Source organism: Lepidochelys olivacea, assembly GCF_965140295.1.
Source record: "Lepidochelys olivacea isolate rLepOli2 genome assembly, chromosome: 3".
Lineage (NCBI taxonomy): Eukaryota > Metazoa > Chordata > Testudines > Cheloniidae > Lepidochelys > Lepidochelys olivacea.
In genome coordinates this window covers 133,499,379-133,524,298 of record NC_140413.1, presented here as the reverse complement: position 1 = coordinate 133,524,298, position 24,920 = coordinate 133,499,379, and the positions used below count along the sequence as shown (strand labels likewise).

Here is a 24,920-nt window from a genome sequence, read left to right as displayed (position 1 = left end):
TTCTATCTTAGAAGAGGACACTCATTTGTTCCTTGGTTTCACTGGGATTTTAACTTTTTTTTAAAACTAATGGATTAGGATTTGATAATAATTCGAGTTGCAAATGCCAAGTTCCTTTGAAAATTGTAACTTTTCAGGCCAGTACAATAGAGTGCTCTGTAGTGTTACTCTGAAACCATCCCCTTCAGAGCAAATCAAGATGAGGGAGATCCGTGCATTTCTTTATAGCTGAGTCAATGGGCCAGTGTAAATAAGGACTAGGACTGATCAGAAAATTTCCACTGAAATGAATGGGGGGAAAATGCAATCTCCCCCTCATTTTTTGACCATCTCCAATCAAGAGAAATCCACTGAAGTCATAGGAGTTGCAATCCTGGAAAACTGGTCACAATCAGGTGTATATTCTGGTACTCTTGTGCTGGTACTCTCTGTTATGCTTTAATAACACTGCAGGGGGAAGCTGTAAGCATAGCTGTGTCATCTCAGTGAGACTTGAATAAGTAAATTTGAAATGTTCCTAATGTATGCAATAAACATTAACAAAAGGGGAGAATGAAATAAATTAACTAAATTTCAAAGACCTGTTTTTGTTGCCCATAACCATGGTCTCTGGGCACATTTACAATATTAATATCAGATACAAATAAATATAAATTTCCCACATGGGCAGGTCACTGACATACTGCAGCTAATGTATAGCTCAATAACTATGGTGAATAAAATTTGATGTGGGATTAATTCCTTTAAAATTACTGCTAGTGAAGGTGACCATTGGGGAAAAAATATTTCTGGTTTGATTAGACGTTCCCAAAATTTTCAATCTTTAAACTTATCAAAATTATCCCAATACTTTGGTATTGTACCTTACAGCTATCCCCTCCTCCCAAAGTAATTTGAAAATTCAATTTTTGACATCACAGAAGATTCAGTCCTTTATAGGCAAGTGTAAAGAGGACCAGGTGGTTTTTAAATCAAAGTCCCCAAACTTAGAACCAGCAGTCTGCTAGAAAACTCCCAATATATATTGCCTCACATGCACTATAAAGTCATAACACAGGATGGACTGTGGATCCTTGTCATGCTGATGTAAGCACTATATATCACACGCTTGAGTGGCTATGTATATGGAAACACAATCATGCTAGCCACATGTTTAGATACTGAGATGCAGCCTGTTATGTGTCTTTGCGGTGGCACTGATTTCCTTGTTAAGTGGATTCTTTGGGCCAAATCCATATCTGATGTAAGTGGTTGCAACTCCAAGGAAGCCAACAAAACTGCACTTGCTTATTCCAGCATGACCCTTTGTATTTACCTTACTTTTGGGGGAAACAAACAAAAGAAATAGTATCAAATTAATCCCTGCAGTTGTATTTCAAACAATGGAGTTACCCTATGGAGAATTTGGGCCATGGTGTGCATTGCATTTTGAAAAATTAAGATGACCGATGGGGAGAATGGCTTGTGGCTGGTCGAGGAACAAGGATAAGCTTGGCCGTATTGCTGTATCTAGTGATTAAAAGTTCACAGATTTTTAAGGTCAGAATGATATCTAGTCTGACCTCCTGCATAACAAAGGCTCTGGAATTTCCCCAGTCACCTGCAAAGGAAAAGGATTGGTTCAGCTTCTTTATAGTGAATAAGGCCAGAGAATGTACTCCTTCCCCTTTCTTCCTTTATTTCTTTTTTAAAAGAAAGGTTGCTTTTTACCTGAGGAGTATCTAGTCTTGTCTCCCCTCATTTCATGGGAGAGCTGATCAGAGAACCGGAGAGCTGGAGTGGGAGCTTTTTCAGTTAATTGAAAGGATAGTTGTACTGAATTTTTAACAAATCTTTTCTCCCAATTGTTTGTCAGACTAAGAATACAAATAATTTCAGCAGCTCCAGACAAAATGGTTTTATCCAAGACAGTCTTGTCTCGTGCACTAACAGTACCATCTGCTGTCATGACATTTCTTATAGTGTCAGAAAACTTTCTTTAACCCTTTCTTGGTTGTAACAGCCAGGCATGACTAATTTGTACTCCCTACCTCAGCATATGGATGTACAGTCAACTGAGGTTATCACAAAACAAGAGGGCCATGCTTCTGTAAGTGAATTTAACAAGCAAAAAAGAAAAGCAGGATGATTATTGGTAGTGACCATCAGGGGGTGCGGGGCCCGGGACAAATCAGCCTCCCCAATAGTCTCCTCGCCGTCCGTCTGGTGTCCTGCCCCTGACTGCCGCTCTCCTCCTCACTGCCTGCCCGCCTGCCTCCTCACCCCCCTCCTGCCTGCCTGCCCCTTGCCTCCCTGTTCGCCTCCTCACCCCGCTTGCCTGCTCACCTCCCGCCTCACCTCCCCACCCGCCTCCTCACCTGAATATCGGGTCAAATGGTGTCCCAATTGTATCGACGCGCAGGGCCCCCAAAAGTGTAGGGCCCGGGGCGGTCACCCGATTCGTCCTCCCCAAGGGACAGCTCTGGTGACCATTATTTCACATATCACAGCAATGGGTGCCATGTAAGAATCTAGATAGAATTGCAATAATAAGGGACAGTAAACACAGACTAAGCCAGGGATGCAGTAAAGCATAACCCTACAGTCTCTGCCATGCTGCATGTTACAGAAGGGCTACCCACCCGTCACATGACCCAGCCCGGGATTTAAGGGAGGAGTGTGTCCTCCTTCCACCTGTGAGTAGGGTGACCAGCTGAAATGAACAAAATGTCGGGACGCATAGGGGAAGCCAAAAATTTTTTTTTTAAAAAGTGGCCAGAGCGGCAATATCGGGACAAATGGAGTCCCGACTGTGCATCGGTCGGGATGCAGGACAAAGAACTAAAAATCGGGACAGTCCCTATTTTATGGGGACGTCTGGTCACCCTACCTGTGAGAGAGGCAAGGGAGAAGCCTCTGGGGACTAGGCAGGGAAAGTGCTTTGTTTTTGATGTTGTTCATGAGTTTTCTGTTTAGCCAATAGAATTAGGCCCTGAGCCTTGGGTATGGCTCTGCTTATATGGCCTCGTATTTTATTGGCCTGTTACACAGTGCTTACAAGCAGCCGGCTAAAGTGTGTGTGTTTCATTAGTTAGGAAATACTCCTAAAGTACAAAGAAGGGCATGTTACTGTGTCAGTTTAATGGGATCCTTGTCACTCTCCCAAGTACCAGATCGAAGAGTTACACTTTGCTTTGTTTGAATCCTGGAGTTTGTGAGCATCTGCAGCAGCAGCACCAGGGACACGGAGAGATGAATGCACATCAGTGGTGGTTATGACCTTCAGACTACTTCTAGAAGAATTGGGGGTTCTCACAAGCTGAAAATGCTCTAAGGCAACAATTTTGATCTGGCAACCGAGTGAAGTACATCCATTAAGCTATAACCTTTAGACCCATCCTATACAATAAATAACAATGTGGGGCAGCAAATCAATACAGTCTGTAACCCACTACTGCCCATTGTCACACTGTCGCGTTACTAGAGTGTTCTGTAGCAATGTGGACTTCCTGTTGGACTTCAGGATTGCGAACTATCAAAATGGATTGTGAGTTTCCAAAGTGAAAATAGCTCTGTTCGTTAAATGTTGGTTAAATATTGCCTGTTATCGATTGCATGTTAGACCGCCACTGAGAAGAAATATATACTACTGTATTAAGCATTTAGATCATTTGAGCATTTTCAGTTCTATTTTTTCTTGTTTCTAAGAATTATGGCAGGAGGGAAAAAGTCTCCATTAATAATCTCTCTATGCCTCAGTGTCCCATTTGCAAAGTGGGGATGATGATACTTTTCCTCCCACCCCTTGTCAATCATGTCTGTGTAAACTGTAAGCTCTTCAGGGTGGGGACTGTTTCTCATGATGTATTTATAGAATGGTTAATACACTGGGACCCTGATCTCAGGGGGACCTAGAGGTGCCATCATAATTCTAACAATAATAAATCATTCGACACAGGAAAACTGTGAACGGTTCCATTAAGAGAAGCACCTGAACGTTTGGATGGGCACCTGAGGCTTATGCAAACCTCTTGGCCATGATTCTCCTTTCAATTACACTGTACTACTCTCATGTAATTCCACTGCAGTCACTGGCTTCACTCCTGATTTATGGTGCCTGTTAAAAGTGCAAAACTACAGCACAATCCTAGAGTGTGAGCCTTGATTCTAATGGGAACTACCCATAGGAAGGACGTACAAGATCTAACTGTTGGACTTCATTCTTCAGTTGCACTGAATTCACACTTGGTACAGCAGGGTGTGGGTAGAATAGGCATCACCTTTCTGTTCCTTCTGGGCTGCCAGGGAGCTAAAATGGCCTGTGTCATGATTTACAGCTGTTCCAATGCTCCACCACACTCCCCTTCTTCCCTGACATGCTCTCCTCTTTACTCCTGACAATGCCATCTGCACTGATGTATGGGGACTGTTGCCCCCTTACTAACATTCAATGGGGGTGTTTTGGTTGGCTAGCTCCCAGTACTAAAAGGGGAAGGGTCTATGGGAAATCAGGACCCTGAGACTGATAGTCCTCAAGAACAATGGGGAGAGGCCAATGGTCCAGGTCAGCCTGAATGACAGGGCGGGCAGGCTAATCAGGGAGTCAGGAGGCCAGGGAGGTCCCGTCCTCCATGTGAGCTGGAATTGCCTGGGTAAGACAGAGTGGGGCCCAGCTAAAGAGAAAGCAGGAGTGCAAACTGAGCTGGGGAGCAGAGATGTGCCAGATCCAGAGAGAGCAGACCCTGTCTTGGGAGCAGAGCTGCAGCCCCAAAGCCAGAGGCACAGCCCAGAGAGAGCAGACCTGTCCTGGGAGCAGAGCGGCAGCAACCAGAGGCAGAGGGGTCAAAGAAGCAGCCCAGGGAGCCAGAGGCAGAGCAGCAGCAGCAGTGCAGAGACAGAGTGGTGAAGCTGGGGCTGGAGCAGTCTGGAGCTGGCTGCGGTGAGCAGCTGGGTAGACCGAGGGGGACCCTGGGCAGCGGGCCCAGCACAGGGAGACGCCTCAGCCAAGAGGCTCTGCCGGCCAGGCTTGGATCGTAACCCCTACAGGGCGGGGGCAACACTGGGAAGAAGGGTCCTACCACTTAAAGCCTGAGAGCGTGTGGCCACCACCAGAGCAAGTGTCCAACCCACAGCTTCCCTACAGCACAGCCAGGGCCTGAGAAGAAGGCCTGGGACTTACAAGGAACAGACTGTGAACTGCCCTGACATTCCAGAGACACTGTGATGTTCCCTGCCACAGAGCAGCTTGATGTGTTTCCTTTAACCTTTCCCATTATTCCTTATTTTTTTTTAAATTAATTGTTGATTAAATAACTTGCATTTGCTTTAACTTGTATGTAATGGTCAGTGGGTCAGAGAAGTGCCCAGGGCAGAGAGAGTACCCCGGAGTGGGGACACCCTAGCCCCTGTCCTAGGTGACCACAGCAGGGTTGGGGGTCGAGCCCCCCTTGTTGGGGTTATGAGGACTCTGCCAGATAGGAGAGTGGAAGGGGAGTCTTCAAGGGCAGGGAGGCCACTGGGTAAAGGAAGTGGGAGTGAGGACTCAGATCCTTTCGCTAGCCCTCTTCACCCGGGTAGTACAGAAGCCAGGAAAGTTCCCCACAATAGCGGGACTATTCTCCTGCTTACACTGAGGAATAGAGCTGACTGGAAAATGAAAATCCATTCCTGCAAAAAAATCCCATTTTTGAATATTTTTCCCATCCAAATCTGGCTGAAAACACAAAGTTGTTTTGCAGGAAGGGATTTCCAGAAAAAGAAAAAATCTGATTTGGAAGAACCAAAATCGAATCATCTGGCCTACCTGGAAAACTCTTATCAATTTCACTTTCTCCCTGCAGGCAGAAAGTGAGATTGACAAAAGCCTTCCAAGATGGTAGCCAGGAATCCATCATGTCAATGTTTCCAAACAGAAAATTGGAATTTTTTTTCAAAATTGAAATTTTCCTGCAGAAATCTAAAATTTTTGCAAAAAGGGCAATTCTCATAGAAAATTTTCAGCCAGCTTTACTGAGGAGTGTGGTGACAGGTGGCACAGCATCCAAGGACTCTCTGTGATGGGAGCAATTCTCAGCTTCCCCTTTAGGGTGGCTTTCTGGCTGTTTTGTGCTACCTCAGTGCAAAGGAGCCTGAACCAGGGTTCAGGAACCAGACCTTGGGTTGTAAATGTCTCCAGAACAGACACTTGTGAGATTTCACTCACTTTCTGGTGAGAAATGCCATAAGAAAAGTTTATCTCACAGTGTTTGGTGTTTCTAGTCCCAGTCAGAAAAGCTGCTGTGGAAAAAAAAACTATTAAACAAAATTAAATATAACTTTTTCAAACCTCACTAAATGTGAATCTCTAGCTTCTTCCAAATATGACCTGAGTTTGACTTTATGCATATTTTTAAAATTCAGGTTCTCAGCAGCCTGAATAATTTGCTGCCCACATATCTCTGGGGCACATTTTTGTTCCAGACCTAAATGGTCTGTGTTTACTCATAAATAAAATAGAGAGATGTAAAGTTACTGCCTGCAAAGTAACACAGATTCTTAGGAAATAAATATAGCTGAGGGTTTACTGTCCATATCGCTAGCAGAGTAATGACTTGTCAGCACAATTAACTTCCAAAAGAGACCAAGGGGGGAAATAACAAAGGCTGATCCTGTAGGTTTCTGGGGAGTGATGATGTAGGTTGGAGAGAAAGATGACGCCAGAATGAATTTCATTAATGAGCTCTATTCACCACATTCTAGAATACAAAAGGGAAAGCATAGTTCATGCAATAGTTGGCTTTTAGCTGGGAAGGAGACACCAGCCATTGAAATACATTAGATAGATGTGAGCCGCCAAAGCAATGGAATAGCTACAGCAGTGAAGTTTCAGTCCTTGAAAGATAGCCTTTCACGCCACTGAGATACGAGATGTATTTAAAGGAAAACTTTAGTAATCAATCCTAATGCAATCATAATGCATGGCCATCTTGACTTCAGTGAGGTTCCATGTAGACACAAGGGGACTGCCTGATTTGTAGGGTCCGGGCCTATGTTTGTAGACTGCATTGAGCTGCTCTTCTGGTGAAACAAGCAATACAAGTGGCCAGTATTTTTTTTATTCATTTTTTGTCTTAAATGTATAATTATTTGTTTGCTAACCCTTACATCTGCTAAAAGCCATAAAAATACAGTTTTACAAAAATTAAGTTAAGCCCATTATTTTCTGGGGTCATGGTGTAGGAGATCATAAGTTTTCAGTACATACCATGAAATGTAATAGCAAGACTTTGATCCTGTAAATAGACTTGATGAAATGTTAACAGTCCTTCTGTATGGTATCTGTAACAAAGCTGGAAGATAAGTGTGATTTGGAAAGGTCTCTTAAATCAGTATGACTGTGGGCACCATGCCCACAGTTTGCTTCATCTTTTAAACCTTTTTTGGTAAATTAATATTTTGGATAATGATGAATATAAATAATTTACATACACAGCTTTCATGTTGTATACTCACTGAGCTGGATTTTCAAAGGCATCAAGCCAGGATCTAATTCCTAGCTTTATTAGGTCATGAAACAAAATGTGCAGAGAAGATATAATGTCCTTAAGCTGCAACATCAGCAGCAACAGACAGACCTAATGCTGCTGGACTTAACAGAATTAGATTTCATGTATAGTTAATGAATGCAAATGACACTTAATTTTTACAGCTAGAGATGTAATACATTGTGTATGACACACACATGCAATTGCAAAAATTATTCAGATTTGTGATTCCTGCAGCCTGTGTCCTGTTTCAGCCCTGTAAAATGTACACTGCTGTGGGGAAAGGCTGTAGAAAAATGCCAGCAAGATTACTGTATAATTTAAAGCCACCCGAGGAGCAATATTAAAATATTCATTAGGATGTTACAAAGGTTGCATGTGTTTTTATTTTCCTCTGCTGCTGTTAAAATAGTAAGAAATAGTTAAGAGCTGGTGGCAGCTGCAGGAACAAGAGTTGGAGCTGGGTTCAGACTGATACTGAGCAGCTTCCTGAAGAGAAATAGTTTAGTCTCCTGAGGGCTGTAATACCTTGGTCCCATTCCTGTTGTTGGATTTAATATGTGGATGGCTGGTGTGTTAGTGGCCTGTGACGTGCAGGAGGTTGGACTAGATGATCTGATTTTTCCCTTCTGGCCTTAAACTCTTTGGCTCTAACACTTTCTAAATACCTTGTGGACTGTTGTATCTTTCAAACAATATATACAGCATTTCTAGTTCTTCCTCTCGGTCCCTGGCCCAATAGAAACAGTGAGAAGGCCAAATGAATTCCATGTATAAGGAGGTCAGAGGTGTAATTCCGGTAGAGTTATGCCAGAGCTGACCCTAGGAGTGTGTTGCTCAACAGTGTTCCCTCTAGCCAATTAATCAGCAGGTCTAATGAACTATGGAGAGAGTCCCATCCAGCTCTCCTTGACAGAAGGGGGGAATAGATGAGATTTCCCCCCTTTTTCCATCAAGGAAAGCTGAATGGGCCTTGACATAAGGCTTAGAGATTTGTTGAGTGAAAAGTAAGGAGGAGGAGAATGGAAGGGTCAATTAAACATGCAGAGCGCTCAAAAAAAAATAGAAGTCTTAAAAAAAAAATTGAAAATCATAGCCTAATACTTCATCCTCAAACACAGCAAAGACAAGAGCAGAATGGACATGAAAAATGGTTCAAATCTATAGGAGATATCCCATGAATGGAGAAGTCTGACTATGCATTAAACTAGAGGAAGTCAGACAAGTGTAGGACCCTTTCCTAGGCTATAGCCTGACCCTGCACCCGCTGGATTCTGTACAAAACTGCCATTGCCTTTAATGGGAATAAGTACAATTTGTAAAGATACATGTCAATGACCATAACAAATGCACATTTCCAGGCATAGTAGAAGGAAAAAGCACACAATGTAATTTAAAAGAGAAATTCTAAGCTAGCCCACGCATTTATTACACTAATTGCTATTTGACGTCAGATAGTCTTACATTTGGGGGGATGACTTGCCCTACTCCCCTCTCCCACATTAAATGAACCAGCTATATATACTTCCCTGGAGTATACGCCACAGAGGCCACCCAGCTGGACATCTATTCATTCTAAGTAATAAGCAGCTCAACTCTCACAATGTGTGTTTGAGTCCCCACACAGCTAAGCCCTGATAATCACCGGTTCATGGTGAGTTCTGAAGTATGTTTCCCAGCCACTGCTGGTTTGGGATGGAGGCCATGAACTTGTGGTATACATTTGACCCTTTATATAACTCTTTTGCCTGGGCAACTTGCCACAAAATGATGCTAGCAAATTGGCATCCCCCACCCCTTTACACTGGAGGTGTGGATAGTGTAAAAAGTTTTGCAGGTCATGCAAAAAACGTTTAAGGTTGGCTCTGCTTCTTCTGGAAAAAAGTATTGCCTTTCTGCCAGACAGATGGACCTGTAAAACTGGGGCACTATTCTCAATTGATGTAATTGCCGTATCAAGTTACAACAAAGAGAAAGTGGAAGAAAAAATTGGCCAGCGTAATTTTAAAAATAATTCTTTACAATATATCTAGTAAGGAAAGAGTTGAGTGAAAAAAAATCTGGTGTTTGCTCTCTTTTTCTTTTATGACACCATTTTACGTATGACATCAAGAAAAGGACGATGTCTAGTATTACTCAAACTTGAGCAAGGTTCCCAGCAGCTACCACCTGTGAAAGTAGGATCAGTCTTTTTATAGTGAAAAGTGTTTTATTTTAGACCCATATTTTACTACTTCTACAATGCGCTTACAGCAAATCCAACACTGCCATACATCTGCATAAATATTTGATACCTTTAATAGCATATGCAGCACACACTGTGTAGTGACCCTTGGGCAGAAAGACGAAGTAAACTCACGTACCACCTGTGTATATTACATTGCAGTGTTCTGGAAATATGCCAAGGTCTCCTGAAAAACCAATGTAAAGTAACAGTTCTATTCACACAATTTCAAAAATCAGAAGAAAGGCTGTACTGTTTAATAATTAAACAAAACTGAGACATTGGTAGGTGATTCACATTATTTATTGAAATAACACAAAAATTATCAACCATTCACAGTCACTTCTATTATGTGTGTATATAATGTCTTCTGCAGTTTCCACGGTATGCATCCGATGAAGTGAGCTGTAGCTCACGAAAGCTCATGCTCAAATAAATTGGTTAGTCTCTAAGGTGCCACAAGTCCTCCTTTTCTTTTTGCGAATACAGACTAACACGGCTGTTACTCTGAAACTTCTATTATAAACACCCGTTCTTTGGGGAATTGCTTACATGAGGAGAAATCCTGTTTTTTAGAAATTTAATAAGCAAAAGAAGTGGTTTTGGGAATATTATAATGCAAATGCCATTCCTGCTGTGAGCAAGAATATTATTCACCCTGGATTTAATTTAACTAGGAGAAGTGAGCTATGATTTTATCTACTAGAAATACACATCTCAGAAAAATTCTGCCCTTCGCCATGGATTTACCTAGTTTTTCTGTGGATTTCAGTATTTTCTGCTAAATGTAACTTACATTTTTTTAAAAAAAGAAAGTTGCTAGCCCTCTGGATTGTGGAGAGGTGCTCCTGAATGAGAAGCAGTGAAGTACTGTGGTCCAGGTCTTGAGTCCACAGACAGATAGAAATGATAGCTCTGAGGAACAAATTTTGTTGCATACAACCCAACTTGCCTACCCCTACTGTTAGAGGTCAGAAATCAGAATTTTATGCCCCAGGAAATTCTGGTATTTCTAAATTTTTCATCCTCAATAGGGACAAAAAGTCAAAATACTGAATTTTTCCCTGAATGGAAAGTTTGGAAAAATTTCAATTTGGAAATGCCAGAACACTTTATTTTGACATTGTGCATTGATTTGTCTAACTGATTTGAAATGTTTAGTTTTGACTTGGTTTGACACTTAATTTGTGTCCACCTGAGTCACCTCAGTGTCTCATACCCCTACTTTCCTCTCTCGGTTGAGGTCCCTAGTTGGACTACGTCTTCCATAATGCACTGCAGTCATTAAACTACTATAATGCAGTGCAGCAGTTCAACCAGAGAGGAGACCATGGTGAATCATGGAAGATGTAGTCCATGCAGGTAGCCTGGCCCATATCAGAGAATGGGGGATATGAGACACCCAAACTTCCATTGCAGGGGTCAGCACCACCATGTTGCATGATGGACACCTGCCAAAACTACCAGACTTACTGACTGACATTGGCAGGGTGTGGGAGGGGGTTCTGGGCTGGGGGGGGATGTGGGAGGGGTACGGGCTCTGGGCTGGTGGTGTGGGTTCTGGGATGGGGCCAGAAATGAGGGGTTTAGGGTGAGGGAGGGGGCTCTGGGCAGGAGCAGGGGGTTGGGGTGTGGGGGAGGGAGGGCTCCAGATGGGGGTACAGGCTCTGGGGTGGGGGTGGGGATGAGGGGTTTGGGGTGTAGGAGGGTGCTCCAGGCTGGGACCAAGGGTTTCGGAGGGTGGGAGGGGGATCAGGTCTGGGGCAGGGGTGTAGGGAGTGCGTGTTCAGGCTCCATGCAGCGCTTACCTCAAGCAGCTCCCGGAAGCAGCAGCATGTCCCCCCTCCAGCTCCCAAATGGAGGTGCAGCCAGGTGGCTCTGTGCACTGCCCTGTCCACAGGTGCTGCCTCTGCAGCTCCCATTGGCCGTGGTTCCCAGCCAATAAGCTGGGAGCAGCAGAATCAGCGCTCGGAGAAAGGGGAGGAGGGACAGAGGCTGGGTGCCTGCAGAACTGCTTGGTCATGCCTTCGCCAGCAACAGCAGGGATGGCAAGCCGCCCAAGGTGAGCACCCCCACAACCCTAAAAATTTTTACACAGACACTTGTGTCCGTGTACAGACACGTTGCCGATCCCTGTACCATTGCAGCTGAAGTTGACACATATTAATATCAATGAAATGTTGTCATTTAGTCTGACAAACAGAAATTTTCAGTTTGGGTCAATGTGATCCAAAATGAAATAGTTCAATTTTCCAATAGAAAATTGAAAAAAATTGACAAAATGTAAATTTTTCCACAGAAAATTTTAATTTGCAGAAACTGCATTTTCCATACTTCTTCCTCACCCCTCCCAAAAAACCATATAGGCAGAACATTCCCAATCAACTCTAATCACTACCTCTCTCCTTAAAAGCTAAGCAATCTGTGGAGAAACTGATAGGCAGCCTATGCGTGCTGGAGAAAGGAGGCCAAGAGAAGGAGTTGTGAGTGTGATCTTCAGAGGAAGCAGAGGGGCAAGGTTTCTTGGGGACAGTGCTTGCTGGAGTGGCACACTTTGGGATTTCTGAGCAAGCAAACTGCTTGCTGTTTGTTTCTTCTTTGTTCAAGGAAACAAGACTGTATCTTTTTGTAAATAAACAAGATTACATCCAAAATATATGACAGGTTTCAGTGTAACAGCCGTGTTAGTCTGTCTTCGCAAAAAGAAAAGGAGTACTTGTGGCACCTTAGAGACTAACCAATTTATTTGAGCATGAGCTTTCATGAGCTACAGCTCACTTCATCGGATGCATACCGTGGAAACTGCAGAAGACATTATATGCACACAGAGACCATGAAACAATATCTCCTCCCACCCCACTGTCCTGCTGGTAATAGCTTATCTAAAGTGATCATCAAGTTGGGCCATTTCCAGCACAAATCCAGGTTTTCTCACCCTGCGCCCCCCCCCCCAACAAACTCACTCTCCTGCTGGTAATAGCCCATCCAAAGTGACCACTCTCTTCACAATGTGTGTGATAATCAAGGTGGGCCATTTCCTGCACAAATCCAGGTTCTCTCACTCCCTCACCCCCCTCCAAAAACCACACACACAAACTCACTCTCCTGCTGGTAATAGCTTAGCCAAAGTGACCACTCTCCCTACAATGTGCATGATAATCAAGGTGGGCCATTTCCAGCACAAATCCAGGTTTTCTCACCCCCCCACCCCCATACACACACAAACTCGCTCTCCTGCTGGTAATAGCTTATCTAAAGTGATCATCAAGTTGGGCCATTTCCAGCACAAATCCAGGTTTTCTCAGAGAGTGGTCACTTTGGATGGGCTATTACCAGCAGGAGAGTGAGTTTGTATGTGGGGGGGGGCGCAGGGTGAGAAAACCTGGATTTGTGCTGGAAATGGCCCAACTTGATGATCACTTTAGATAAGCTATTACCAGCAGGACAGTGGGGTGGGAGGAGGTATTGTTTCATGGTCTCTGTGTGCATATAATGTCTTCTGCAGTTTCCACGGTATGCATCCGATGAAGTGAGCTGTAGCTCACGAAAGCTCATGCTCAAATAAATTGGTTAGTCTCTAAGGTGCCACAAGTACTCCTTTTCTTTTATCCAAAATATATCTGACTCCTAGAACTGTCTCATCCTAACAGAAACAGTCCTTTACGGCCCTGAAGTTTGGCTAACTACTTGGGCCAAAGGGGCAACAATATATTGTATTTGCAATGCAAGTTTTGAATTAAACAAGGTTATCTAGTATTTTCTTTTCTTTTTATATCAAGAATCAGTGAATTCAAATATTTAGAATTTGGGTGGATTCATGTTAAGATTGATTCTGAATAATGCAATTGTCTCCTCCCTTATTTATCATCAAATATGTTACATATACCATCTGTGCAATCCATTTGCTCAAGAATAAGAAATGTATGGAAAGTGAATAGTTATTTTCAGGGGGACAGAAATGCCAGTGAAACGAGCATAAACCCTCTTATGACCTATGCCCTATAATTAGTTCTAGTTGGATACTATGTTTCAGATGGAGGTGAAGTTTGAAGGGAGTAGGTGAAAGTTAGAAACTGTCTCCAAGAATTACCACCTGAGTACATTACCTGGAGAAACTCCTAACAGGGACCCAACCCAGCACAAAGCTGCTGCACAACGTCATGCAGTGCAATCAGAGTGGGGGAAAGGGCTTTTAAGAGAAGCTGCTTTACTGTTTCCTAAATGCTGAGATTTGGAGCATAGGAAGCTGATATGTGATTGGTTAATCCCAATTGTTTGTCAGCACACTGTTGAATCAGAGTGATCCAACATGTGTTCTCTCTATATTGCACAGATTAAATTAATGATATAGGAATGTAGCTTACTTAGCTATTTTCATGAGAAGAAAAATAAACATCTTTCCATCATCACTCATGATATGCAAATAAAGGGTGGTACAAATGAAGCTTTCACAGGAATGGACACTGTAAAGAAAGACATCTCACTATTAATACGGGAGTAACTCTGCCCATCCATGTGTTAAATCTATGAGTATGGCCACTGTGAATAAGGGCCAAAATATTCAAACCTGGGCACCTAAATTTAGGCACTTAAATTCATATTTAGGCACCTAGATAGCTGCTTATCTTTGGTCAAGTTGTTGCCAGAAGCCTAAGCAGATCAGGTTGAGTTTGGCATTCCTGCAGTTAATACATGCTGGGCCTTTTGTCCAACCATCCTTTCACCCGAGAGCTTACCAAACACAGTGCACACAGCAGACACAAACTCTGGCTCATTTGCTTCTTTCATACTTCCCATGAGTGAAAATATTGTTAATATTGACACAATTAGAGGGCAAGCTATGCAGATGTACAGCAACATCAGTAATCTCCAAATCTGCTAGTTAAGTGCTGCAGAGAATTGGTTGGGCAGGACAGGAAACTCTCCACATTAAGGGCATGGCTACACTTGCAAATGTAGAGCGCTTTGAGTTAAACCCTCCTTCGGAGAGTGCAGTAGGGAAAGTGCTGCAGTCTGTCCACACTGACAGCTGCAAGTGCACTGAGGCGTGTCCACATTTGCGGCACTTGCAGCGGCATTGGGAGCGGTGCATTATGGGCAGCTATCCCAGAGAGCACCTCTTCCGGTTCTGGCGCTGTGGCTTGTGGGAAGGGGGGCAGGGAGTGCGGGGCATTCTGGGTCCTGTCCCAATGCCCCGTGATGCATCGGTTCACATCCCAGCAATCCCTGTGCTTCCATCCACATTTGGCGCCATCTTTCAACGTTTTTTGTACTGCGCGCTCTGTCTTCCCTTTTGGTTTGCGGGAATGGAGCCCGAACTGCTGAGGAGTGTGCTGACGAGTCTCGCCAGCACGTCACGTTTGGCAGTCGAGTTATTCGTTATGATCCAAAGTGACAGTGAGGGTTCCAACGATGATATCGACGCGAGTCAGGCATACAACACAAGATTGCTTGTGGCATTCACGGACATGCTCATCACCGTGGAACGCCGCTTTTGGGCTCAGGAAACAAGCACTGAGTGGTGGGATCACATCGTCGTGCAAGTCTGGGATGATGAGCAGTGGCTGCGGAACTTTTGGATGAGAAAAGCCACTTTCATGGGACTGTGTGAGGAGCTTGCCCCCACCCCGCGGCGCAAGGACATGAGATTGAGAGCTGTCCTGATGGTGGAGAAGCAGGTGGCTATTGCAATCTGGAACCTGGCAACTCCAGACAGCTACCGATCGGTCGCTAACCAGTTTGGAGTGGGGAAGTCGACTGCTGGAATCGTGTTGATGCGAGTTTGCAGGGCCATTAATTGCATCCTGCTCAGAAGAACCATGACTCTGGGTAACATGCATGATATTGTGGCTGGCTTTGCACAGATGGGTTTCCCTAATTCATAGGGGTGACAGATGGGACACATATTCCAATTCTGGCACCAGCCCACCTAGCCTCCGAGTACATTAATCGGAAGGGCTATTTCTCTATGGTTCTCCAGGCGCTTGTGGATCACCGTGGGCATTTCATTGACATTAACGCAGGCTGGCCTGGAAAGGTGCATGGCACATGCATCTTTTGGAACACTGGCCTGCTCAGGAAGCTGCAAGTCAGTTCTTTTTTCCCAGACCAGAAGATCACCATAGGGGAAGTCGAAATGCTCATTGTGATCCTTGGAGACCCCGCTTACCCTTTAATGCCATGGCTCATGAAACCCTACACAGGAAGCCTTGACAGGAGTGGTTCAACAAGAGGCTGAGCTGGTGCAGAATGACTGTGGAGTATGCTTTTGACCATTTAAAGGGCCACAGGCGCTCTCTGTATGGGAAGCCAGACCTGACCAATAACAGTATGCCCGCGGTTATATCCACGTGCTGTACCCTCCATAACATTTGTAAAGGGAAGGGTGAACGATTCACTCAGGCATGGAACTCGGAGGTTCAACACCTGGAGGCTAAATTTGAACAGCCAGAGAGCAGGGCTATTAGAGGGGCCCAGCATGGTGCTGCAAGGGTTAGGGATGCCTTGAAGGAGCAATCTGAGGCTGAAAGCCAACAGTAATGTCCGGTGCCCTGCATGGGAGTGAAGTGCAGTGGTTCCAATGTTAGTAGGAATCTGTGTTTGCTACGTATGATACACTGACTTGCAGTGCCTGTTGCTTTCCTGGGCTAAGGTATCTTTTACGTTATGCAATCATAAAGAATGTTTTCAAAGCAAAAAAAGTCCATTTAATGAAAAGAAAATGCATTTATGGAAAAGAAACACAACTGCTTGGGAAACACAAAGGGTAAGGGGGTGGCATGGGGAATGGTACAATCACAGGTTTACATATGTCCTGTTATCATACTCAGCCTTCCTGTCTGGAGCACTGTGCAATGATTGCTGTATTTCAGGATGGCTGTACTGCATGGTGATGGGGGTTGAGTGCAGTGGGTAAGGGTCGTAGTTTTCAGGGCTGTGTGGTGAAGCTACAGGTGTTGGAGGCAGCTGGTGGGGATAAGAACCCAGATGTTGGGGAAAGAGGGTTGGAGGTGACATGGGGGCACCAGGGAAAGAGTTTTGGGGCAAGGGCTGCAGGGGAGTGGGAGCGTGCGCAGTAGTGCTCTGCCTGCATGACAACGAGCGCCTGGCTCGAGTCCTCTTGGCGCTCCATGATGCTTATCAGCCACTCTGTGCTTTGGTCTGCATTTTGCTGGCAGACCATCCTTTCACTTTCCTGCCACTCCTGCACTTTTTGATTTTCATTAAGGGAGTGCTGCATGACTTCATGCAGCATGTCCTCTTTGCTTCTAGGTGGCCTCTTCCTGATTCTTTGCAGTCTCTCGGCCAGTGGTAACACGGATAGCTGAGATCTCAAGGTTGTATCTGTAAAGGCAGAATGCAACACTTAACAGTGGCAGCATTGTTCACACCAAACAGAGCAATGATTCCCCCGTACTTAAGGAGGGCAAGCACAATCTACGCAATCTCATAATTTGCCCATCCCAAAGTGAGCACACATAACCCATAGGAGTCCCAAAATGATGAGTAAGCACAGGGTCAAGGGGGACTGATTCTTTCATGACTGTACTGTCCTCTGGGTTTCTGTGCCTTGGGGAGAGCCAACAGCTGCAGGGGGCCCCTATACTGAACAGTGTCTCCACGTTTTCCACAGGAGTTCGTCCTGGAAGATATCTCACTGCTGAGGGTGACCTGGGAAGCAAGGGAGGGTCTTCTACTACAATGCGGCTTCCGCCCTGGCCCATATGCAGCTTTCCTATGTGCAGCAGTGGTCCCCCTGCCCCTCACGGCACAGTGGTGCGGACATGTTAGCCTGAGTGGGATAAGGACCACAGTGGCTCTCCCAAGAAACCTGCGCAAGCGCATTGCCCAAGTTCTGGATGAGACCTTTGAAGAGATCACTGAGGCTGATTACCGTGATGTGAGAGAGCACATCAAAGCCCTACTCCGCATCTACACATGTATGTAGCCCTAACCCTCCTCGCCCCAGGAGCCCGCACCGAATAACTTCCTTCCCAAAATAAAAGCTGCTTACCGGGAACCTCCTCCGGTGTTTGTCCTCCCCCAAGCACCATCCACTGCAGCTGGCTACCTTCCTCCTGGCTTGAGAACAGCTCCTGGCTGCATGCATCTAGGGATGCTGGGGTGTCTTGCTCCTCCTCAGCACCCTCGCTCCTGCTTTGCTCCTCCTCCTGCTCCTCCTGCCTTGTTGGACTGTGCTCTGAAGGATTCATGGTGGTCCCCGGCGTGGAGGTGGGGTTTGCACCCAAGTATCGCATCCAGCTCTTTGTAAAAACAGGAGGTCGCAGGGGCAGCACCAGAATGGCTGTTTGCCTCACGGGTTTTGCAGAAGGCATTCCGTATCTCCTTCACTTTAACCCTGCACAGCAGAGCGTCCCGGTCATGGCCCCTTTCCATCATGTCCCTTGATATCTGCCTGAAGGTATCATAATTCCTATGGTTGGAGCCAGCTGGGACTGGACAGCTTCCTCCCCCCAAACACTGATGAGGTCCAGAACCTCGCCATTGCTCCATACTGGGGATCGCCTGGTGCGTGGAGGCATGGTCACCTGGAAAGATTTGCTGAGAGCACTCCACGCCTGGCTGAGCAAACAGGAAGGGGATTTTCAAAATTCCCAGAGAATTTAAAGGGTGGGTCTGATGGTTGGTCACCTGAGGGCAGGGCAGTAGAGTTCAAAGTGAATACCAGAGTTGCTAGAACAGGCCTTGTGGGACACTTCTGGAGGCTGATCAGAGTGCACTAACAGACCAGGACGTCCACACTGGCGCCGAGGCGCTCCAGCGAGGGTGTACCAAATGTTATTCCACTCGCCGAGGTGGAGTACCAGAAGTGCTCTAGCTGCGGAGTCGGAGTGCTCTACGTGCCTTGCCAGTGTGGACGCGTCATGAGTTGGAGTGCACTGGGCTGCTTTAATGTGCTCTAACTCGCAAGTCTAGCCATGCCTTTAGTTATTGCAGAACAGACCCTGTGTCCTCACTTCCGGTGTGCACCAAGCAGACTCAGGAATGGTTGAGCTGTGAATAGATGGTTTATTTCGTGGTAATAGGCTACTCTGCCTCTTGCTGCCTTGTACACAGGGCCAGGAATTGACTCTTAGTTTGTTTTCTTGGTTTTGTTTGGTAGCTTTTGCAGTCTGCGTAAAGGTTTGGTTGCACTGACTTAAGCATGCAGTACATATGGCTCCATCTTCGCTTCCTTACAAAGAGATGTCAGTTTCTCTTAATCCAGGCCAGCAGCATTCCTGCTGTTCCAGTCCTGGGATTTCCCCAAGAGTGATTTCCAATGTTGCTGAGTTTGTGGTGGCTTAAATGCTGACGGATGACCACTCAAGATCGATATGAACACAAAACAGATGCTACCTGTGATACTATGCCAGAAGAAGACTCTGCTTCTGAGAACAGAAGGACAAATGGATTAAACAACTGCATCACTTATGCCCTTTCAAAGGTAAAATGTCTACCTGTCTTCTAAAAGCTTAGAAAGTTTACATGGTTGCTCTGGTTTTGCTCATCAGTCTACACTCAGTAGTTCCAATTTATAGTGTTTTAGATACATGCTGTTATGCTTTTTAAGTAAACATTTATCTTTTGATTTAATAATCCTTTGAACAGAAGTTTTCTCCCACCTCTTATTCTACACCTTATTGTGGGACTGAGTTGGCGTATTCCCAACTGCATGGTCAGAACTCTTCACACAGAGTGCATTTCCTACGTAACAGAAAGACAGGGGAAGTTTTCTTTCATTTATTACAGTATTTTATGGCATCATTATTGAGGAGTATGTACAATAAACAGACACAGGGCCTGATTCGCCTTGTGTTGTCATTTGCACCTGTGCAAAACAAGTGTCAAGCGGCTGTGGAGAACTAACCTGTGCATAAACTAATAGAGAAATAGGATTTGGTAACACTTTTACACCTACTTTCTGCAGGTGTAGATGACTGCATAAAGGCACAAAGGAGTGGAGAATCAGGCTCATAACTGTACTTTCTTCATACTGTGACAAAGTTCCTGCTCTACCTTGGTGGGTATTCCGCTTATTGGCAGATTTGCTCGCCTTGGAGCTTCACGGCAGCCCTCAGCTTGGTCGTTTTTTTGAACCCACAGTCCAGGTCGACTCCTCCTGTGTCTGACCAGGAGTTGGGAGGATTTGAGGGGAACCCAGGCCCACCCTCTACTCCGGGTTCCAGCCCAGGGCCCTGTGGAATGCAGCTGTCTAGAGTGCCTCCTGGAACAGCTGTGTGACAGCTACAATTCCCTGGGCTACTTCCCCATGGCCTCCTCCCAACACCTTCTTTATCCTCACCATGGGACCTTCCTCCTGGTGTCTGATAATGCTTGTACCCCTCAGTCCTCCAACAGTCCACATGCTCACTCTCAGCTCCTAGTGCCTCTTGCTCCCAGCTCCTCACACGCACACCACAAACTGAAGTGAGCTTCTTTTTAAAACCCAGGTGCCCTGATTAGCCTTCCTTATTTGATTCTAGCAGCTTCTTGATTGGCTGCAGGTGTTCTAATCAGCCAGTCTTAATTGTCTCCAGAAGGGTGCTGATTGTTCTGGAACCTTCCCTGTTAGGAAACGGAACGTCTTTTGCTTGCTCCTCAGCTATCTGCTTTCTATTCTTTCCTAAAGCCCCCTGGCCTGGATTTTTCTTACTTTTTGCACCTGCCTTAGTCCCCCCCCGACCGGGCCAGACGCTTTTTTGATTTTTCTTTTTATTTTTTGTGTTTTTTTTCCATCTACGTCCTTCGCCGGCCATCCCCCCCCACGCCTGCTTTCGGGCGCAGCTATTTGCCTCAGCTGAGCCCCCGGAGGAGGGGGGGGAAGATTGCTGATTTTGCTGTCCGGGGGGGGGAGTGGAAGCCCCCAGACCCAGCCGTTTTGCCAGCAGCTCGGACCTTACAACATTCTTAACATACCGGAGGACTTGGAACACAGCCAACACAGCCGGAGACGGAGATTTCATCAGACAGAAGAAATAATATAAATCATTGTGACGGAGGCCGTGAGATTGAGTAACTTTCTGAATTATACTCTCGTGGGGGGGAGTTTGACTGTGATTACTTGCGTTTGTGGCGGCACAGGGGGTGTGGCGTGGAGACCCCCACCCCCGATCCATCAGTGCCCCTACCCCCCATCATTATTACAACTGTCACGGCCCCTCCGCAGTCTGTCCCTGCTGGCAATCTGCCATCTCCCTTTGGATCCAGCTGTTTGCTTTGAACTTTGCCTTCCGGACCGGACCTAACAACCGACCAACCGAGACTCTTTGGACAAACGTGTGTGGGTCTGCACCCCCCCCCCCCCGGATTGCTTATCCCACAACTTGCCCCTTTTACTGGACCCCGATTTTGTTCCCCCCCCTCCTCCCAGCCCCCCTCCCTCGGCATTTTTTCCCTTCCCGTCCGCAGCTAGTGGAAGGAGGGGCTATTCCGCCTTCTCCCCTCCCCCCTCCTCCTTCCGGTGTCTCCCTGTCTCTCCCTGCTCACAATGGCGGGGAACGAGAGGGGCGAGACTGCTTTAATAAAATTAGTTGTCCCACCACCACCCCTGCCCAACCCCCAAGGTCCCCCCCCTACTTCTATTGTTAAGGTACTTGCCACCCCCCCTGCTGGGGCACCGGTAGCAGGAGGCACCAGGGTGATTGCTGCTGCTGCTGCACCCACCACCCCCCCAGATTCTAGGAAACCCCCCCCGGTTCGCCAGAAGGGCCAGGGCGGGTGGAAGGGAAAGGGCCCCGCTAAAACCACTGAGCCCTCCATGGCAGGGGCTGCCCCCACCGCTGCGGCCTCGTCATCAACCGTGGCGCCCCTCCCAGCGTTTCCCTCCACCAGCTCTGCGATTGTCCCTCCCCCGGCCCCCAGGACGTATGCCCGGGCGGCAGCGGGCTCCCCGCTGCCTGCCGCCTCGTCATCTTGCCCCCCCCTGCCTCCGCCACCATCACCAGCGGCCGAGGCCCTTTCCCCGCCTTGACCAGGAAGCACGGCGTCCGTTGCCTCCTGGTGCCCGCCTCGCCCCGCGTGGAGACATACGTGCAGGCGTTGGCGAAGGTGGTAGGACCCACGGCTATTGTGGCGGCCTCCAAGATGTATGGGAAGGTCGTTTTCTTCTTAGCCTCGGAGGATGCCGCCCAGGAGGCGGTGGAGAGGGGCCTGACGGTAGGGGGGGTGTTTGTCCCCCTAGAACCGTTAGAAGACCTGGGCGTTCGCCTCGTCCTTACCTCCGTTCCTCCCTTCTTACCCAATGCTGCCCTGTTACCCGCTCTTTCCACCCTGGGGAAACTTGTTTCTGTCATCAGCCCTCTCCCGTTGGGCTGCAAGGACCCCACCCTCCGTCACATTTTTTCGTTCCGCCGGCAAGTGCAGCTTCTACCACCGGCAGGGGCGCGTGACGGAGAGGCGCTTGAGGGGTCCTTTCTAGTCCCCTACGAGGGAGCCCGCTATCGGGTCTTTTATTCTACCGGAGAGGCCCGGTGCTACCTCTGCCGCTCAGCGGGGCACGTCCGCAGAGACTGCCCTTTGGCTCGGGGGGGAGGGGCACCCGAAACCCCCGAGACCCGGCAGGACATCGGCCCCGTCGCTGCCGACGCCCCTGGCTGCCCAGTACCTGAAACCAACCCTCCTCCTACTCGACCCATCGCTGCTCCCGTCCGGGCCCAAGAGATACCTTCCCTACAATGCCCGGGCAAGCAAGGGGTTTCCACCCTTGCTAGTACCACCCCAATAGAGCCCATGGAGGAGGGTGTGGCAAGGATATTATTGGGTATAAGAGAGGGCCCTCCCCAAGGAGAAGCCCCCGCCCCTCATGTTGCCCCACCGCTACCTCCCCGAACCCCTAAACCATCGCCTCCGCCCCCCGACACGACCCCTGCTAACCAGCCCCCAGATGATGCTATGGAGGGCTGGACCCTAGTCCAGGGGAAGCGAGGCAAGCGGAAGGCTCGAGCTCCGCTGCATCCACCCGACGCGGAAGCCCCCCGGAAGACCAGGAAAGGAGGCACTGCTATCGAGCCTCCCGCCACGGCCGCGAGCGAGATCCATCCGCCGGTGTCGGGAGGGGAAGACGGACTGGCATTGGAGGGCAGAACCCCCCCTCCACGGGAGACCCTCCCCTCCGAGACTTCTGAGGACACCCCTTCTGCCTGGATGCTACCCGAACCCCCCGCGGACCCTGAGGCGGCCGTTGAGGCGGGCCCTAGAGGAGAGGCCCCCGGGGTGGCAGGAGTTGGCCTCTCCTCCGTGTATGCGGAGATTGAGGCCCTAGATTTGACCCCGGTCACCCAGGGAGGGGATGATTTGCTGCCGGCTGGCCTCTAGCTGGGCAGCCTTACCCCAGCCTCCCTTTCCCCATGCTCCCTCCCCCTATTTGCCTTCCCGGGTGAGCACCCTGCAGAAGGCGGTCCACCACCTGATGCCGTGACCGCTAAAACCACCATGGAGCCAGCACCTGGCATTATTGGGAGCCCTTCCCCTTCCCCCTTAACCCTTGACTCTGCTCAGGAGGCACTTTCCTTTAGCTGCTCGCCTCCTGCACCCCAGAGCCTTACCCCTGCCCCTGCCCCCACCCCTGCCCCTGCCCAAGGTCCCTCCTCCTGCAATGTTAATGCCGCCCCTGGGGTTACTTCCTTTCCGCCTTTTGCAGACTCCCCCCAGGGAGCAGTCTTTGCACTTTCTAGTCGCGACCCGTTAGGAGTGGCAATTTTTCCCCTGCCATCCCCCTCCACCCCAAGGCGTGAAATGAATTTAATAACCCCAGCCTGTCAGACGCCCCGTCGGTGGTCCGCACCCTGTCTACCTGCCTTAGCGGACCACGAGGCTGTATTAAGAGGCCCATCAGGGAATACCTCGGGAATTGTAACCCCACCCCCCCATGAGCTGCGGCATGCGCTACGGAAGTTCCTAGAGCACTCCCGTGGCGCCCGCGATAGGGCACAGCTGGCTCTTCGGCTATGGAGGGACTTTGATCAACTCCTCCAGGCCACAAAGGCCCTTATAAAGGAGGGCAGGGGGCAAGGAAAGCGCGGTGCTGTGGCCTACGAGCGAGCCCGCAGCTTCCGAAGCGATCTACTCACCCACGGGATGGGTCATGGGTTGCTGCGCAACCCGCCGGGGGCCCTGAACCCCCCCGCCAATACGAGACCCCCACCCCCCCAGCCCTCCGTATGATGCCTCTTATTATTGCGACCCTGAATACCAGGGGCTGTAGGATGGCTCTCCGCAGGTCCCAGGTGCTCTCTTACCTTCGGGAGGGGAGGTACTCTGTAGTTTTCCTGCAGGAGACCCATACAGACCCGGCCGCCGAGGACAGGTGGCGGCTGGAGTGGGGGAACGGGGTATACTTTAGCCACTTTGCGACCTGGCAGGCTGGAGTGGCAACCCTATTCTCCCCCAACCTACGGCCTGAGGTGCTAGGGGTCAACGAGGCCGTGCCGGGCCACGTGCTGCACCTTCGAGTCCGTATGGAGGGGCTCGTGGTTAATCTTGTTAACATCTATGCCCCGCAAATGAGCTCCAGGCGGCCACAATTTTATCAGCAGGTGTCCGACTTTCTCGACACCCTGGATTCGCATGAGTGCCTGGTCCTGGGAGGGGACTTTAACACCACCCTCGAGGAACGGGACCGCTCAGGGGCCGAACCGAGTCCGGCCGCCGCGAATATTCTCCAAGGGATAGTCGACCATCACTCCCTAGTGGACGTCTGGCGCGACCATCACCCAGATGACACCTCCACGTTCACCTTTGTCCGGGTGGAGGCCCATCGGTCACACCACTCTCGGTTGGACCATATTTATTTATCCCGTTTCCATCTTTCACAGGCCCACTCCTCCGCCATTCGGCCGGCCCCATTCTCCGATCATCATTTAGTCGCTGTAACGGTTTCCCTCCGTGCAGAGAGACCGGGGCCGGCCTATTGGCACTTTAATAACAGCCTGTTGGAGGACGAGAGCTTTGTGATGTCCTTCCGGGAGTTTTGGCTGGCCTGGCAAGAGCAGTGGCGTGCCTTTCCCTCGGTGCGGCGATGGTGGGATCTTGGGAAGGTGCGCGCCAAGCTCTTCTGCCGTGACTACACTCGGGGCACCAGCCGACGGCGAAATGCGGCGATAGAGTAGCTGGAACGGGAGGTCTTAGAGATGGAGAGGCGCCTGGCCGCCGATCCCGAGGACCCGTCCCTCTGCGGAGCGTGCCGGGAGAAG

General features: G+C 48.2%; 1 long non-coding RNA gene across 2 annotated transcripts in view; it reads left to right on the top strand.

Moving 5' to 3' along the window:
• LOC311517654 overlaps positions 1-24,920 on the top strand; it is a 90,716-nt gene that overhangs the window by 42,884 nt on the left and 22,912 nt on the right. The window contains exon 3 of one of the 2 annotated variants that reach the window (XR_014710750.1): positions 18,941-19,174. This is a non-coding gene — a long non-coding RNA (uncharacterized lncRNA). Of the gene's footprint in view, positions 1-18,838; positions 19,175-24,920 lie in introns of those variants that run through there. The other variant, XR_014710751.1, reaches the window with a different exon arrangement.